The following is a 17,508-nucleotide window of genomic DNA, read 5'->3' as shown; positions in this document are numbered from 1 at the left end:
CTCAGAGATGGTCATGCCTGAGCCAGGAATACTACAGTTATTGAGAGTCGGTCAACAGTGAATACTTCCTCACATGGTCTATTGCAATGATCAACACCATAGCTGATATTGTTAGAAATGGTGTAGAGAACAATAGCAACCTAGTCAGAGGGACAGCTTAGAAAAGTGTCTTGGGAAAAAAGTGACTCATACTATTAAGAATCCAGATCCAATAAACTGGTAACAATGCAAGTTCAATAAGCAAGTTGTCAACAAATTTTCTAAAACATAATCTGAGAAACTAGGAGTTTATACGTAGAAGCCAGTCTAATTTTACCTGGATTCAGACGTTACACAGTTTACTTGAAAGCTAGAAAGTATATGTCTAGTTATAAGGAGAAAAAACTGAAAACCAACCAAAGTAACAAACAAATGAGGGCCTCACACTAGTGGGACAACCCCAGTTGTGCCAACAGCTATGCCAACTCCCTTCAAAAAGGTTCCAAATCTAAAACTGCAGGAACATGTTGAGAGGCCACCAGTGACCCATCAAATAAGAACCTAAGCACCCATATTTACTGCTTACAAGCTACTCAGTTTTTACTATATTTTTGTCCAATAAATGTGAACTACTGCTGAATTATTTTATAGCTCACTAGAAAAAATTTGTTCCATGATTTTAAATTCACCATCACAGAGATGCCTTCTGGAATATCAAGCAGGTACTGAGTTCTGAATTCGTGCCAGAACATTAAAAACACAAACCACACTTTCTTCTGCTTCACATTAAGAAATCAGTGCTGAGAAAGCAAATACTTATCCTTAAAGGACAATGTCGTCTACAAAAAATGCAACCCCAAAGGAAGCCCTTGAGTCTATCTTAGAGTCAAGAAATTGTAGATTTGTGTCTATAATTATGTCTATATAATTTATATTGATTACAATCTTCTTTCTGGACTATAAGAAGGATATACATGTTTTGGACTTATGGACAGAGTGAAGTTATGTGAGACGTTTAGTGTGAATGGTTGAGCCTGGTGGGAAGTAAGAAAAGGGTGACTGGATAGATAGGACTTGACCTTTCTGACAGGAATGGCAAGGAGAACCTCAGTCTTATTCACATGGAATCAGATGCCAGTGCCTTACTGGAAAGGAGGGATCCAGAAGAGAATGTCCAAGTTCAGGGATACATACCTTAGTGGCCTGGATTTCAGGACAGAACCCAGTGTCCTCCCTCCCCTCAACTAGAGAGGTGACAAGGGAGAGGCAAGAGAACCAAACTCAAGAGATTTACGGGGAAAAACATTTAAAAAACAGCAAACAGAGATATAGCAGTGTAATCCATACCTTCCTACAAGAGTGCAATCCAAAGGTGTGAAAAATAAAATAATTTTCTCTGGCTCTGAGTAATCAGCAACAAAATAGATCTTTACGGCACAATCATACTTGCTTGCAATTGACAGATCACTAGATAAAATAGTTTCTGATGCTGTGTGCTAATGAAAGAATCAGTTTTTCTCACTTGATATTTGGCAGTCAGTGAACTAACGGGTTATCTGAATTGCCTTCGCAATTGTCTCCAGCAGATGGTCAAGCTCAAAGGATGATGCAGACAACAAAGATTATCACATGGAAGAAGACTGGCATTGACACCAGCTTTCTCGTCACTCCACGGGCACATGCGTTCCATATTAAGCATCACAATCTGTCCAGTAAAGGCAAGTGGGATGATGCCTCATTCCTACTTCAGCTCCAAACAAACTTGGAGAATTCACAAGACATTCTGAAGGCTGCTTTGCCTGTAGCTACCCTTCACTCATTTTTAACAAGTTGGTCTTTGAAAAGAAGCCTGGATTGAAACTATATACTCAATGAAACTCCTACTAAAATACTACCAGGGCTTTTTGTTTTCTGCAACAAATATCGAGGAATTCCACTCTGAAATACACAATACCATGTGCAGATGGGCAACAGCTCTGAAATGGCCAACTCAAAAATGTCTTTCCCAAGGAACTCAATAATACCAGAACCCTTAAGAGTATTTCTCAGCTTTAGCTGACTTCTGGAATTCCTTGGGGAGCTTCAGTGCTTTGGCAGCAGTTTTTGTTTGCTTGTTTGTTTTGTTTCATTTTAGCTTTTGTTAAAAATGTACATGAAGATGTTTGAAGATGGAATAAAATATATAAGGATTCAGATCATTAGAATGCTAACGTTCGCCTAACTAGAAATAGACGGGAGCTTCCTCAATTTGATAAAAGGCATTACAAAACAAGCTACAGTTAGCATCATCCTTAATGGTGAAACATTAAATCCTTTCCCCGGGAACAGGGAAAGGATGTTTGCTCTCACCACTTGGGTTCGACAGTGAACTAGAAGTTCTTGCCAGCCCATTTAGGCAAGAAGAAGAAACAAATGGCATCTAAATTGGAAAAGAAGTTTCAAATTTGTTACTATTTACAGATGACGTCAGTGAGCATGTAAAAAAAATTCCTATGGAATCTTTATAAAAATCTAGTAGAATTAGATTTCTACTAGAATTTAGCAAGATCACAAGGTACACAAGCAATATTAAAAATTAAATGTATTTGTATACACTGGCAGTGAACAATTATAAAATTAAATTTAAAGTGATACTAAGTATAAAGGCACCAAAATCACAAAATATTTTAGAAAATATCTTACAAAAAAGATGTGTAAGACTTCTACAATGAAAAGTACAAAATGTTACTAAAATTCTAAAACATCTAAATAAATGCAGATATGTATTATGTTCATAGATTGGAATGTCCAGTAATGAATGTTGATTTTTCTCTAGCTTAATCTATATACTCAATGAAACTCCTATTAAAATACTATCAGGGCTTTTTGTGAAGAAATACACACGCAGATTCTAAAATGTATATGAAAATGCAAAGGCTTCAGAAGAGCCAAAACGGTTTTGAAAGATAGGCAGAGCTGGTAGAATTGCACTGCCTGATTTCAAGGCTTACTCCTTAAAGCTACAGTAATCAAAACACCAAGGTATTGACACAAAGACAGACATATAGAGGCCGGGCACTGTGGCTCACGCCTGTAATCCCAGCACTTCGGGAGGCCGAGATGGGCAGATCACCTGAGGTCAGAAGTTCAAGACAAGCCATGGCGAAACCCCGTCTCTACTAAAATTACAAAAAGTAGCCGGGCGTGATGGTGGGCGCCTGTAATCCCAGCTGCTCAGGAGGCTGAGGCAGGAGAATTGCTTGAACCTGGGAGACGGAGGCTGCAGTGAGCTGAGATTGTGCCACTGCACTCCAGCCTGGGTGACAAAAGCGAGACTCCGTCTCAAAAAAAAAAAAAAAAAAAAGACAGACATATAGATCACTGGAAGAGAAGAAAGAGGCAGGGAATATATATGACTAACTGATTTGTTTTACTATTACAAAACTATATTTAACAAAAAAGCTTAATATAAAAACATACATGACCCAGTTTTTACATACAAATAAAACAGGCCCCTTGCAGAGGGGGCATGGATTTCCCTGCTGAACAGCCATTGTTTATACTCATCACAAGGCTTCTAACATGATGATACTATTTCCATATTACTACCTTTCCAATTTTGTTCTGTTGACCACTAGTTGCCATCTCCACACATTCATCTATCACAAGATTCGTAAAGTGATCAAATCCCTGCAATATTCCTTTGACATGTCTGCCACCCTTTAATTTCAATAACTTCTTGTCCATAAGTTGTTTCAACTTGGGAGAGTGAGGTTTGCTGACTGATTTTTGACCAAAGCAATCTAATGGAGAACAGGAAAGTCTTTCTAAAAAAAAAAAAGTCGCTCAAAAAATTGGATATTCACATGAAAAAAATAATAAACGCCTTTCTTACTACATACACAAAAATTAATTTTAGATGGATTATAGACCTTGATATAGTTTGGATGTTTGTCCCTCCAAATCTCATGTTGAAAAGTGATTCCCAATATTGGAGCTGGAGCCTGGTGGGAGGTGTTGGGGTCATGGAGACAGGTCCCTCATGAATGGCTTGGTGCCATCCTCATGTTAATGAGTAAGCTCTCGCTCTGAGTTCACAAGAGATCTGGTTATTTAAAGAACCTGGCACTTCCTGCCTCTCTCACTTCTTCTCTCACCATGTGACATACTGGTTCTGCCTTCATCGTCCACCATGACTGTAAGCTTCCAAAGACCCTCGCCAGAAGTAGATGCTGATATCATGCGTTCCATACAGCCTGCAGAAACATGAACCAAAATAAACCACTTTTTTAAAAATAAATTACCCAGCCACAGGTATTTCTTTGACCCATGGGTTATTTAAAAGTGTATTGTTTAAGTATTTGGGGGATTATCTCGATATTTGTTACTTGATTCTAATTCAATACCATTGTGGTTAGAGAACATACTTTGTATGATTTCAATTCTTTGATAACTTATTGCAATTTGCTTTTATGTCCCATCAAATGTTCTATTCCCTCTGTATTTGAAAATAAAGTGTACTCTGATGTGGTTGGGTGCATAGTTCTACATATTTTTAACCAGATGAAGTTGGTTGAAAGTGTTGATCAAATAATCTATTTCCTCACTGATTTTTGTCTCCTTGTTCTGTCAATCACTGAGGGAAAATGTTAAAATCTTCAACTATGATTGTAGATTTATCTATTTCCTTCTTTAGTGTCATAAATCAGAACAGACACATTTGTTTTTAATTCCTCTGATATTATTCTTCGGTGGATATACTGCCAGCAAGTGACAAGTTTAATTTACAATATTCCATTACTTATATATTGAATAATTATTAACACATATATGGTATATAATTTTCAAGCTGCATTCAAATACAGCCTCTCAGAGGAAATCACTTTTCAATGCATATACATCCAGACTTTTTTGGATACTTACACAAATATAGATATGTGCATATGTGTGATAGGAAGAGCAATGCTCTCCCCACCAAAAGGTATCTACATCCTAATTCCCAGAACCAGTCATATGTTGTTACATCGCCAAGGGGAACTCAGGTTGCAGATGGAATTCAATTTGCTAATCAGTTAATCTTAAGATTATCCTGGGTTTCCATGTGGGCTCAGTGTAATTGCAAGGGTCCTTGCAAATAGAAGAGGGAGGCAAGAGAGGGAGAACCAAAAAGATGGAGCATGAGGACTCAGCCTGACATTACAGGCTTTGCAGAAGGAGAAATGGGACACTAGCCAAGACATGCACGAAGCCTTTAGAAGCTGGGAAAGGCCAGGAAATGGATTCTCCCTTGGAGCCTCCAGGAGGGGCACAGCCCTACCAGCACCTGGATTTTAACCCACTGAGGACTATTTCTTACTTCTGCCTGTAGAACTGTAATATATGCGTGTATATGTGTGTTGTTCTAAGCTATTAAGTTTGTGGTGATTTGTCATAATAGCAATAGAAAACTAATATATCATTATCTGTCCATCTATATGTAATATATATGCACACATATACAACTTTCAAATTACAGGGTTTTTTTTTTTTTTTTTTTTGAGAGGGAGTCTCGCTCTGTTGCCCAGGCTGGAGTGCAGTGGCGCTATCTCGGCTCACTGCAAGCTCCGCCTCCCAGGTTCATGCCATTCTCCTGCCCCATCGTCCCAAGTAGCTGGGACTACAGGCACCCGCCACCACACCCAGCTAATTTTTTGTATCAAATTACAGGTTTTTAAAAATGTTATTATTTAAAATGTTAATATATTTTCTAAATTACTTTTTCACATAACAATATATCACAGCCATCTCCCAAAATGGGTGATAGATACTTCTCAATGTTTTGTTTTGTTTTTGAGACAGGATCTCACTCTGTCACCCACGCTGGAGTGCAGTGGTGCAATCATAGCTCATTGAAGCCTTGAACTCCTGGGCTCAAACAATCCTTCTGCTTCAGTCTCTCAAGTAACTGGGACTACAGGCATGAGCCCCTGTGCCCACCCTTAATTTTTAATAGTTGCATTATATGCTCCTGGTTCCATATTTAGGCCATTTCCAATTTTTAAAAAGCTACAAATAATGGTACATTCTTGTTCACAAACATCCATACAACCTATGCTGGTACCTAGTAGTACTGATCAGGTTATAAGTTAAGGATTTAAAATGTTGATAGAGTCTCTCAAAATGTTGTAACATAAGTGTGCCCTCTTGCCCTAATGTCACCAATGCTGGCATAATCCTTCTGTTTAACTTTTGTCAATTTATAGGAAAGATTGTATCTTGTTTTTATTTGCATTTTTAAATTATAAATGAGTAAGAGCATCTCTTTATATGAATATTAGCCTTTGTACCTTTTTCTATTAATTATTGATATCCCTTGCCCATTTTTTTATTTCCTGTTTTTATTGTTTTTAAAGTTCTCTTTATATTATTAGTGTTAACTTTTCATTTATCACTTGTTGCAAATACATTTTTCTCAGTTTTCCATGTGTGGTGCTGGATGAATTTTGTCGTATTAGAATTAGATGAATGTTTGTAAAATATCTGACACAGTGTGCAGCCCCTAGTAGGCATCCAATGCCTGAAGTCATTGTTATCAATCCTGTCCTGTGGATAAAGGAGGTGGTTGATACTCTGGGCATGTTCATCTGCCTGTACCTATGAGGTTGTTTAGGGAAAAGAAAATAAAATGCTTTTTTTTTTTTTTTTAAAGACAGGATCTTGTTCTGTCACCCAAGCTGGAGTGCAGTGGTGCAATCATGGCACACTGCATCCTCAACCTCCTAGGTTCAAGCCATCCTCCCACCTCAGTCTCTTCAGTAGCTGGGACTACAGGTGCATGCCACCACACTCAGCTAATTTTTAAATTGCTTTGTAGAGATGGGGTTTGCCGTATTGCCTAGGCTGGTCTTGAACTGCTGGGCTCAAGCAATCCTCCCACCTTGACATCCCAATGTACTGGGACTACAAGCCTGAGCCACAGTGTCCAGCCTCATTTTTTGATAGATTTCTGATTTATATGAAACCCTCACTCCCACTACCCCCACTAGTCCTGGAGAGCTACTTCTTAGTCCTATATTCTGTGAACAAAACAGTCAAATTTAAGCCTTCTAAATGAAGTTGAGTTTTAATTAAAGTAATTCACAATAAAACATTATACCATTTTTCATAACAAGCAGCAGAAAACAATATAATGACCCATCCTTGAGAACAAAACCTCCTCAGCCAATGGAACTCCGGTATAACAGGTACCAGTCAGCCTTGTAGTCATTGTCTCATGCTCCCAAGATGAGAAATAATGAACCGTGGACAAGAAATAAAGATGTTTAATAAAGATTCATTTGACAAATGAATATATGAATGCAGTCAGGTTCTGTGCTGGGGAGTATGGACATGTGTGAGTCCTCACATTTCTTGATGGCATTTTAAAGAGTCTGTCCATTCTTTCCTTCTTAAAAGCTGTATTCCCAGAATTATTCCTCAGTGTCATGCTCACCTGTTTTTTCTTCTAATCTCTTTGGGCAATCTTCACAGATCTTTGCTGGCCTTTTTTTTTTTTTTTTTTTTTGAGACGGAGTTTCACTCTGTCACCCAGGCTGGAGTGCAGTGGCACCATCTCAGCTCACTGCAAGCTCCGCCTCCTGGGTTCACGCCATTCTATTCTCCTGCCTCAGCCTTCCGAGTAGCTGGGACTACAGGCGCCCACCACCACACCTGGCTAGTTTTTTGTATTTTTAGTAGAGATGGGGTTTCACTGTGTTAGCCAGGATGGTCTCGATCTCCTGATGTTGTGATCTGCCTGCCTTGGCCTCCCAAAGTGCTGGGATTACAGGCGTGAGCCACTATGCCCAGCCTTTGCTGGTCCTTTCTCCTCTACTTGACCCTTTGTTTTTGGTTGTTCCTCTGAAGTCTGTCGTAGGCCTTCTTCATTCTCTCCAGGCCATTTCATATCCAAGTCTTTAATTAATGTCTACAAGTGGATAAAAAAAATCCTTATTTCCAACTCAGGGCTTCATCTTGAATGACAGATCATATATCCAATTACCGCTAGGTTTCTCCATTTGTCTGTCTTGCAGATACCTCATATTCATCATAATGAAATTAGAGCTCATTGCTTCCCCACCTTCACTTCCCTTTGACCTGCCACTGCTCCACAGTACCTGATCTCAAGAAATCGTTCTGCTGTGCAATCTAGTGCTATGCAATCTAGTGTTCAAGCTAGAAACCCAGGAGTCATGTTTTATTCCTCAATCTCTTTCATTTCCCTCTTCCACTTTCTCCCTTCCAATCCATCATGAATTTCTCTTACTTTTAGGGCTTATGTTTTCCCAAATCTGTCTTTTTCTCCCTATCCTCTCCATAGAACCTTGGTCCAAGCCACTATCGATTCTCACTTCTTACTACTGTAGTATCCTCTGGTGTCCCTGCCTTTAATCTTGCTCCTCTTCCATTTCCTTCCCATACTGTACCCAGGATAATCCAAATATAAATATGATCATGTTATTCCCTTATTTAAAACCCTTTGTTCGTTGTCCTTAAGGTAAAATCCAAACAGCCTACACAGTTTATAGTGGATTCCAAGGTCTGGCCTATATTTACTGTTTCTGCACTATAGGAGATTCAGTTCCTTGAAAACTCTTGGTATCATCTCTTGCCTCAGGGGTTTCACAAAGGCCCTTTTGTTGCAGGAAGTCAGGGACCCCAAACGGAGGGACCAGCTGAATCCATGGCAGAAGAACATAAATTGTGAAGATTTCATGGACATTTATTAGTTCCCCAAATTAATACTTTTATAATTTCTTACACCCGTCTTTACTGCAATCTCTGAACATAAATTGTGAAGATTTCATGGACACTCATCACTTCCCCAATCAATACCCTTGTGATTTCCCATGCCTGTCTTTACTTTAATCTCTTAATCCCGTCATCTTCGTAAGCTGAGGAGGATGAATGTCACCTCTGGACCCTGTGATGATTGCGTTAACTGCACAAATTGTTTGTAGAGCATGTGTGTTTGAACAATATGAAATCTGGGCACCTTGAAAAAAGAACAAGATAACAGCAATGTTCAGGGAAAAAGACAGATAACCTTAAACTCTGACTGCCGGGAGCCGGGTGGTACAGGGCCATATTTCTCTTCTTTCAAAAGCAAATAGGAGAAACATCGCTGAATTCTTTTTCTCAGTAAGGAACATCCCTGAGAAAAAGAATGTGCCCCTGAGGGTAGGCCTATGAACAGCCCCCTTGGGGGCGGTTGTCTTTTATGGTCAAAGCCGAAGGGATGAAATAACCCCCGGTCTCCTGTAGCACTCCCAGGCTTATTAGGACAAGGAAATTCCCACCTAATAAATTTTGGTCAGACAGGTTGTGTGCTGGCAAACCCTGTCTCCTGATAAGATGTTATCAATGACAATGCGTGCCCAAAACTTCATTAGCAATTTTAATTTCGCCCCATCCTGTGGTCCTGTGATCTTGCCCTGCCTCCATTTGTTTTGTGATATTTTATTACCTTGTGAAGTAGTGATCTCTGTGATCCACACCCTATTCATACACTCCCTCCCCTTTTGAAAATCACTAATAAAAACTTGCTGGTTTTACGGCTCGGGGGCATCACGGAACCTGCTGATATGTGATGTCTCCCCCGGACACCCAGCTTTAAATTTCTCTCTTTTGTACTCTTTCCCTTTATTTCCCAAACCAGCTGACACTTAGGGAAATAGAAAAGAACCCACGTTAACTATTGGGGGTGGGTTCCCCCGATACCCTTTGTTCTTCCTGAAACAGCCACCACCTACCTCCAGTCCTCCTTCATCATGCTAACTCATTCATTCCTCAGGTGTCAACTTAAACACCACTCCCTTCAGGAATCATTCCATCCCACAGTACCCTTTTAAAACATATATTATGACATTCAACACCCACTTTGTAATTCCTTCTTTATTATCTTCCCCCCTAAAAATAAACCTTGTTAGTACAGGGACAATGTGTATGTATATTGGACTCTACCTTCTTTCTAGCCTTAGCATAATGACTGGTACATAATAAACACTCAAACACAGTCATCCACTACATAAAGACATTTTTGTCAGTGATGAACCACATGGACAATGATGTTCTCATAAAATCATAACAGAGCTGAAAAATTTCTATTGCCAAGTGAGGACCTGCCATCATAACATTTTGGTGCAAAGCATCATTCACATGTTTGTGATGATGTTGGTGTAAACAAACCTACTGCTCTGCCAGTCCTAAAATAGTATAGCACATACAATTAGGTACAATTGCTACACAAAGCAGGTGGCTGGAGTGGGAGTGTGCCAGGAGGTTAAGCCAGAAGAACCAGCCTAGGTACAGTACATAGTACTTGATACTGATAACAAACATCTCTGTCACTGGTTTATATATTTACTATACTATACTTTTATTGTTATTTTAGTGTATACTCCTTCTACTTGCACATATATGAAAGTTAACTGTAAAACATCCCCAGCCAGGTCCTTCAGAGGATATTCCAGAAGATGTCATTGTTATCATAGCTGATGACATCCGTGGTATGTTATTTGTATTTGTAGCATCCATGAATGTTATTGCCCCTAAAGACCTTACAAGATGTAGAGGTGGAAGTCAGTGATATTGGTGATTCTGACCCTATGTAGGCCTAGGCTAATGTGTGTGTTTATGTCTTAGTTTTTAACAGAAAAGGTTAAAAAAATTTAATAGGAAAAAGCTTACAGAATAAGGATATAAAGAAATATTTTTATACAGCTGTACAATGTATTTGTAAGTTAAGGTAAGTGTTATTTAAAAGAGTCCAGAAGTTTTAAGAAATTAAAAAAGTTTATAAAGTAAAAATGTTACAGTATGCTAAGGTTAATTTATTATGTGACAAAAGAAAAATATTTTTAAATAAATTGAGTGTGGTCTAAGTGTACAGTGTTTCTAAAGTTTATAGCAGTGTTCATTCGTATCCTACGCCTTCACATTCACTCACTACTCACTCACCGACTCACCCAGAGCAACGTCCAGTCCTGCAAGCTCCATTCATGGCAAGAGCCCTATACAGATATACTTTTTAAAATCTTTTATACCAGGCCGGGTGCGGTGGCTCATGCCTGTAATCCCAGCACTTTGGGAGGCCGAGGTGGGTGGATCATGAGGTCAGGAGTTCAACACCAGCCTGGCCAAGATGGTGAAACCCCAGCTCTATGAAAAATACAAAAAAATTAGCCAGGTGTGGTGGCAAGCGCCTATAGTCCCAGCTACTCGGGAGGCTGAGGCAGAGAATTGCTTGAACCCAGGAGGCAGAGGTTGCAGTGAGCTGAGATTGCACCACTGCACTCCAGCCTGAGAGACAAAGCGAGACTCCATCTCAAAAAAATTTTTTTACTTCATATATTATGTAATTTTTCTATGTTTAGACAAATACTTATCATTTTGTTACCACTGCCTATAGTTTCTGTACAGTAACACACATATTGCTCCTAGGTTTGTAGCCTAGAAGCAACAGGCTATACCATATAACCTAGGTATGTAGGACGCTATACCATCAAGGTTTACACTCTACAATGTTTGCACAAAAACGAAATTGCCTAATGGTGAGTTTCTCAGAATGTATCCCTGTCATTAAGTGGCCCAAGACAGTATTTGTTAACTAAATGAATGAATAAATGAATTCAAACTTAAATCAAATACTCTTTGCCGTCAAGGAGCCTGAAGGAAACAGAAAGGTGAAATACGATACTGATAATAAAAGACGAATGATTTGTTGTAAGATAGATATATGTAAAAGTTAAACCTGAATTAAAAGATTGATTAATGATGTCTGTAGTTGAGTAGGACACAAAAAGCCTTTATAGAGAAAATGACCCTTGAACTAAACCTTGAGAGTGCTTGGAATATAGTAAGTACTTTTGCTGGTAATGCCCAACATTCATTCTTCCTTCTGGTGGTCATAGCACTCCCATTTTCTTTTGGAAAAGTATGCCTCCGCTTGCTGCACGAGGTTTTTATTAAGCTGGTCTCATTCCTTGCCCCCTCCCCCCGAGCCTGGACTGGCCAATCAGAATCCCAGAGATTGTTCAGGCATAGGCACCTAGTCCAAGCCAGGCCAGTGAAAGCTAGTTCAGATATTTGCTAGAACTATTGAAGAAAGGTGCTCTCTTTCCCTGGGGATAAACTGACACAAGAAAAGCTGCAGCTGCCAGTAGCCATCTTTGCCACTATGTGGGCAGAGTGTGCCTGGAGGTTAAGCCAGAAGAATCAGCCTAGGAGTGGAGAGAGAGACCGGTCTAATGCCTTTGTTTGGATCCAGCTGTGCTTAAGGTCAAGTTACAGGTTAAAGAGTCAAATCATCCTACAGTATTCTACAATTCATTTTCCTGTCATGACAGAGTAATTGGCACTGGACTTCCTCTCATACTGGAAACGACAAGGAAATGGACATATGTGAGGCAAGTGTTTTCAAGCACTGAGGGCAGGAAGTGCAGGACTGTGATCCCTAAGACACAGAAGCCATGTGGGGTGGTCCTGGGTCAGTTTTCTTCCCATTGCACAGGGCAGTGAGACCCAGGCTGCCATAGGTGAGACAGGTGTGCTTCCTAATCAGAGAAGGCAGAAACCCACGTTTCACGAAGCTGAAGCAGCTGGAATTTGTGGGGCAGGGGACAGAAAAGAGTGATAAAGACTCTCTGCTTTGACTAAGACTGACTAAGTCAGGCTCCCGAGCCCTTTCTGACTAAGCCTATCCTTGGGCTCCCCTCTCTGTCCTTGATGAAAGCAGTGTGAGCAAAAATGCTGCTAAATTAAATTAGTGAAAATCTCCACTCTTTGACATCTGATCACCTTCAACCTTTAAGGCCCCTGGCCGGTCTTCAGCAATAATCCTATCAAGTCTGTTCAGCCAGAAATCCCTGTCATTGATAGTTCCTTTCAGTAATTTTCCATCGACTGACTCTCCCCGTTCACCACCACCACTCACACACACTCTGATTCCTCATTATAAATCTCCACCTGTCCTTGTTGGAGTTAAAGTTGATTCTAGTATCTCCCTAAGTACAAGATCTTGTTGCAGTGGTCCCTATTACCATATGGCCATGGTAGCCCACGAATAAAGTGTGTCTTACCATCTTTAACAAGTATCATTCATTACTTTTTCTTTAACAAGCGGTTGCTACACAAAGCAGGTGGCTGGGCTGGGAGTAAAGACTTCAGTGGGAGTGGGGAGAGAGGCAGGACTGCAGGTCCTTGCCTGAGGGCTGTACCAGGAGGCCCAGATCACTTGTTGTAGGGCTGAGAGCAGAATGAGAACACCAGAGGCTGTGCTGGGCTGGAATACAGTGGTTCCAGCCCAGCCAGAGTGAAGAGACCTTGCTGAACACAGTAGGCATTTAGCTGAGATTCACAGAAAGGTCACACCTTAGGATAGGAACTACACCCTAGAGTAAGGACCCTCCCCTAAGACTATATTCAGAAGAAAACCAGAACTGCCCCACCCAACAAAGAATAAAACCAAGACTAACAGGATCAAAAGGATTCTCCAGTAATCTAAATGCCTGTCAGTCCAAAACTAAATGCTCTTTAAAGGAAGGTTTCCTAATCCAAAGTCATTACAATGTATATACCCTCACAATATCCAACATAAAATCATAAACACTGAGGTCTGCACTGAGTGAAATACTCAGCTCAGTCAACTGCTGGTCCACACACAACACAGGTAGATCTCACAGACATTACATTAGGTGAAAGATGGTAGATTGAAGTGAGTACACCCTGTTTGAATCACTTACATGAAGTTCAAGTACAGGGAAAACTAGTCTACAGTAAAAAAAATCAAAACTGTGGCTACCTGAGGCAGCTGCTCTGGTGAGAGTGGGGAGTGGCTGGACAGAGGCACGGGAAACTTTCTGGAGTGAAGGAAATGTTCTAGTCCTTGGTTTGCATGGTGGTTACATGAGTGTACACTTTTGTCAAAGCTCATCAAACTGTCCACTTAAAAATCTGTGCATTTTATTGTATGTAATTTACATCTCAATAAACGTGGTTTACATTTAAAGAAACAAAACACAGAGGACTTTTTAACTTTAAAAAATCCATATAATAATATTGGAGTTGTCAACCTAAAAGGAAGAAGCATAGGCAAAATTAATATAAGCAGAGTTTATTTGGGCCAAGCTTGAGGGCTACAACCTGGGAGCATAGATGCAAGTTGCCCTGAATACACACTCTGATTAGCAACAATTACAAGTAGGTTTTTTGTTTTTGTTTTTGAGACAAGGTCTTGCTCTGTCGCCCAGGCTGGCATGCAGTGCTGTGATCATAGCTCACTGCAGCCTGGAACTCATGGGTTCAAGTCATCCTCCCACTTCAGCCTTCTGAGTAGCTGGGACTACAGGCACATGGCACCACAGCTGGCTAATTTTTAAATTTTTGTTGTTGTTGTTGTTGTTGTTGAGATGTGGATCTCCCTATGTTGCCCAGGCTGGTCTCGAACTTTTGGACTCAAGTGATCCTTCCACCTCAGCTTCCCAAAGTACTGGGGTTACAGGAGAGAGCCACTGTGCCCAGCCTACAAGTAGACTTTTAAAGGGAAAAAAGAGGCAGTTCCAAAATGGTTTACCAGAAATTCACATTAAAGTAACACAAGCTATTCATCGCCTATATCTTATTCTTTGTATCACAAATTCCAGGAACATGAAGATAATGGGTGTAGCAACTAGTCAGGAAAAAAAAGACTTTAAATTATTTCCTCCAGGCATGGGAGTAGGGACACAACTAAAGTTCCATACTCATGTCTCTTGGAACCTTGCGATCCAGCTGTTAAACCACTGTTAGCTTGAAACTGGCCATGGCAGGAGTCTTTGTAACACATTACAAATCACGACTTCCCCTGACTCCTTGCTCCAAGAGATGGTTTACTAACATACCACTGGATTTATATTAAAATGAGGACCTGCTTTTTATGTCATGTTTTATGTCATGTTTAAAGTTATTGCTAATAAACCAGCAAACATTCCAAAAAGAGTTCTACACAGATTATTTGTATTAATGAACACTATCAGTACCTCCTTTTCTACTCCCCTTTTCTCTCCATCACCCCTACTCCCAAGCAATAATTTCAACCCTTTACCTGTTTATTTTTAAATTTGTTTATTTTTAAATGTTTATTTTTAAATTTGTCTTCATGTCACTAAATAGCATACTTATTTTTTTCAGTTTTGGCATTATCTACTAATTTCCCATTATGAAAGATAAGAATTTAGTTTCCTTTCCCATAAAACATATGCCACCATCACACACACCTCTCATGCAACTCTATCTTTCCAATATAGTGTTATGCTTTTAATTAAATCCACAGTCAGTGTGCAATATGATGATGATGAAAATGAAATCGGGGGCTAACCTGATTAAGTCCACCAAACGTAACCTGCCTTGCTTGCTTTTAAGTGCTTACTTCTAGTTGATCTTAAAACCTAGATAGCTAAAAGCCATGTAGCCAAGTAAAACCTAACTAATCTCCCACTAGCTTCCTTACAGATAACAGCTCTGACTGTGGGTCACTATAGTAATGGTTGCTTAAAGTTGTTTTCAGGAACTAGGGGGCAGCTCTTGTTCAGTTCAAACCAGTTGCGACTACCAACCCTCCAATTGGACCTGCGAGGGTGCCTAAAGAAGAGTGACCTTTTGATGCCAGAAACTCCTCCCTCTGATCATGCTGATGTGCCATTATAAAGAGCCATGTAGCTAGATTACACTTGTGCAGAACCCCGACTACCTTACCTTTCCTACCCGCTAAGCACCTTTCCCAATGCTTTACACCGCTCCTTTATCCCATAAGTCCCCCCAAGCCCTATTTTCAGGGAGGCAGATTTGAAATTTGTTCTTCTATCTCCTTGCTCGGCAGCCTTGTGATTAAAATACTTTCTTTTGCAAACCTGTCATCACAGTGATTGACTTACTGTGCACAGGAAGGAAGAACCTGGTTCGGTATCAAAAAAATTAGCAGCTGAGCCATCCTAATATTAGGATTACTTTTCTTTCCTTACACAACTTTTTGTTTCCTCTGCAGTTGATATTCTTATTTATTTATTTTTCATTTCCTTAGTTTGCTATGTACTTATAACAGACTCATACCAAAACGCTATCCCAATTGTTCAAAATTCCTCTCAATAGTTCAAACAGTTCAAACATATCATGTATTCTAGCTATTTTACCTTCTCAAAAACGTCTCCCTTGAAGCTGCTCTTGTTTGGATTGGTTGCTCTCTAGGCCTGGTGCCAAGCTATGATCCTGGGATTTATCTGCCCCATATCTAGGAGATTCTCATCACCTCCCTTGTGAATTGGTAAACCAATTGTTGGACTGCTCATCCAAGTACTGCTGTTGGAAAGACCAAAGCTATTCCGATTCCTGATCCTTTAGAGGTGACCTACTTTCAGAAGCTTACAGGATCTTATTGATACAGAAGTGAAGTGCTGGGAAGGGCATGGTCCCTTAAATGATACGGAAGGGGAAGGGCATGGTCCCTGGATAGGGCTCCACTTCCCAGCCTGTGCCCACGGACCTAAGTGAGGACAGGCATCTTCGTTTTCCTGCCCAAATGTTGCATTTCCCTAGACCTCCACTGGCCTGCCACACCCCCATCCTGTGCCTATAAAAGCCCCCGAGATCCTAGCAGACAGACACACAAGTGGCTGGATATCAAGGGGAATACATCGTCTGAAGAAGACACAAGCTGCTGGACGTGGAGAGGACGTCCAGGGGAGCACACCAGCGGAAGAGCACACAGGCAGACTCCTGCAGGCCACTGACCAGGAGAGCAATGCAGAGTTTGGCTAGGGCAGTCAGAGAGAGTCCAGACGATAAGCAGCCCGACTCTAGGGGAAAACCATCTCCCTCTGTCTCCCCCATCTGCTGAGAGCTAATCCCACTCAATAAAACCTTGCACTCATTCTCCAAGCCCTGATGTGATCCGATTCTTCTGGTACACCGAGGCAAGAACCTGGGATACAGAAAGTCCTTGTCCTTGCGGCAAGGTAGAGGGTATGATTGAGCTGGTTAACACAAGTTGCCTATGGACAGTTAAACTAAAAGAGCAACGTGTAACACGCGCCCACTGGGGCTTCAGCTGTAAACATTCACCCCTAAACAATGCCACGGGGTCAGAGCCCCACAGCCTGCCCATCTGTATGCTCTTTTAGAGGTTTGAGCAGTGGGGCACTGAAGAAGCGAGTCGCATCCCCATCACATGCTCTGAAAGGCGGACGAAGGAACTTTTCCCATTGTCTTCCACACTCTAAAATTGTGTGATGATGTCACTTGGACAGAGGACCAATGCATCAGTGCCACTGGGTCCTTAATGGTTTTTCTGAATCTAAAAACCTCTGTCCTTTAATTCTCGAAAATGTTCTCTTCTCTGCTTTTTCTGCTATCTCTTTCTAAACTAGTATTATTCAAACATTGGGCAGAATGAGCTAATTCTTTTATCTTTTTCTCCGATTTTTACTCTTGTCTTTTTGCTCTACTTTGTGGGAGATTCCCTCAACTTTCTAAGTCTTTTACGGATTTTTAAAGAAACTT

General features: G+C 40.5%; 1 pseudogene; it reads right to left on the bottom strand.

The window, feature by feature from the left end:
- Window positions 1–3,524: 3,524 nt before the first annotated feature.
- Window positions 3,525–3,735, bottom strand: LOC119627867 (small nuclear ribonucleoprotein G pseudogene; annotated as a pseudogene).
- Between the last annotated feature and the right edge of the window lie 13,773 nt (window positions 3,736–17,508).

This window comes from Chlorocebus sabaeus, chromosome 9 (genome assembly GCF_047675955.1).
Source record: "Chlorocebus sabaeus isolate Y175 chromosome 9, mChlSab1.0.hap1, whole genome shotgun sequence".
NCBI classification, from domain to species: domain Eukaryota; kingdom Metazoa; phylum Chordata; class Mammalia; order Primates; family Cercopithecidae; genus Chlorocebus; species Chlorocebus sabaeus.
This window is presented reverse-complemented; position numbering and strand designations above follow the sequence as displayed.